The sequence below is a fragment of the Meleagris gallopavo genome, chromosome 14 (genome assembly GCF_000146605.3).
Source record: "Meleagris gallopavo isolate NT-WF06-2002-E0010 breed Aviagen turkey brand Nicholas breeding stock chromosome 14, Turkey_5.1, whole genome shotgun sequence".
Lineage (NCBI taxonomy): Eukaryota > Metazoa > Chordata > Aves > Galliformes > Phasianidae > Meleagris > Meleagris gallopavo.
Genome location: NC_015024.2, coordinates 2,229,248 through 2,231,023, shown reverse-complemented (window position 1 = coordinate 2,231,023; position 1,776 = coordinate 2,229,248). Strand labels below are relative to the sequence as shown.

The 1,776-nt window shown below is 65.7% G+C and overlaps 1 long non-coding RNA gene across 1 annotated transcript; it reads left to right on the top strand.

The window, feature by feature from the left end:
* LOC104913117 lies at positions 1-1,731 on the top strand. The gene is made up of 6 exons (XR_795147.3): positions 1-61; positions 330-423; positions 528-668; positions 865-917; positions 989-1,084; positions 1,227-1,731. It is a non-coding gene; the product is annotated as an uncharacterized LOC104913117 (long non-coding RNA).
* The last annotated feature ends 45 nt before the right edge of the window (positions 1,732-1,776 follow it).

Sequence of the window (1,776 nt, the reverse complement as noted above, 5' to 3'; positions counted from 1 at the left end):
GCCCGTGGGGAAGGCGGCGGCCGCGCTGCACGCACAGCCAGGAGGACACCCAGCGCCGCAGGTGAGCCCGCATCTGCTGCTGTGGCTGGGGAAGGGCTGGGGACCCGGGCATGTGCCACGCCAGGTGCCCGTGGGAGGGGACGTCCCTGTGCCCCTGACTCGTGGGGTGTGGAGTCTTGCTCCCACTGTACTTTGGGGTCGTCCCTGTGAAGCAAAGTGCAGACATTGGCGAGCCCCGCGCCACCTCCCACCCAAAGGGACGGTGCCGAAGGATGCTCTGCCATCCCCACCAGGAGGGCAAGAGCTGACAGGCATCTTCTGCCTTGCAGCTGAAATCAGAGCAGACGGACACGGCCAAACCCGCAGCGAAAGTGCCGCAGCAGCCTGGGAGAGCACCTGCAGCCCAGCCCCCAGGAGCAGCAGGTCAGTGCATGACAGTCAGCGACCAGAGCCCCGGTGCTGGCTGCCTGAGGGTCACCCCGTGGGACCCACCTTTACTGACGGCCGCCTTGTTTGTCCCCCGGCAGACAGCAAGCTTGGTCCGAGGGCGGCTGGGACACGTGGCCCCACCGGCACAGCCATGGGGCAGCCTGGGGCAGAGGGAGAAAGCGTCTTCTCCAAAATCCTGCCGGGAGGGGCAGCTGAGCAAGCAGGCAAACTGACTGAAGGTGAGGGCTGCCGCCACGTCCCTGCGGTGAGATGGAGTTGGGCGGCACAGGGGTGGCTGGAAGCGTCTGTCAGGATGCACTGCTCCCACAGCCGGGGATGTGCAAGCGTCAAAGTCTGATGGCTTTGACCTGGGGACCGCGGGCACAGGGTGTGGTGGGATGTGGCTGTCCTCATGCCTCTCCCACTTCCCCACAGCGGTGTCGGCTTTCGGCAAGAAATTCACTTCGTTCTGGTGAGAATGGCAAAAGGTGAGTGCATGGTGCTGGTGCCGCGGCCCAGTGCTCCATGCCCGCCGTGCCCTGATGCCCTCCTGCCGCAGGAGCTGGGGAAGCGAGTGAAGATCGAGTCGTTGCAGCGGAAAAACCTATGAAGAAGCCAGGGACCTCAGCACACAGCGCTGACTCTGGGTATAACGGTGAGCGGCCCCTCGGCTGCTGGGCTGAGCTCCATGCTGGCAGCCGGCGCACCACGGGGCCGGCTGTGTGGCCAGATAGCGGTGTCCCCTCACCGCGGGGATGTGGCCACGTGGGCTGACCCTCTTCTCTATCTCTTGCCAGCTTTTGAAAGCGGGGTGACCCCTGGGTGCTGGACCTCCTGTGGCAGATGGCGGCGAGCAGCTCCGGCGTGGCGCAGCGTAGGGGGCCCCGCGTGCCGAGGGGCTGCACCCGGACCCTCGGCCCTTTCTCAAGATTATACACAGAGTTGCTCCCTCCGAACCCCAGCTCTGGTGTCTTCATAGGTTTTTCCCCTCCGTGCGAGCTGAGGGCTGCTCCCCGTTCCCTCCGCCCCACCAGCCCCTCGGTCCCCTGCACTGCCGCCCGCTCCCCCCGAGGAGCTGGCACGCCCCGTTAGGACCTAACACTGTTTCACTACCGAAATACGAGGCCATAGGACTCTGCCGGGCGGCACGGACGTGGGCTGGCCTTTGCCGACGCGGCCCTGCAGGGCTCTGCCCCGAAGCCATGGGAAGCATCCGAAGGGCCGCGCTCGCCCTCGCCACGCAGCCGGCGCGCCCCACCACCGGGCACCCCTTTTTCTTTGAAGAACAGCCTTAATCATCCCCACTTTGAGTTCCCCGTATACCTCATCTGCCGACCGGTAGTCGAG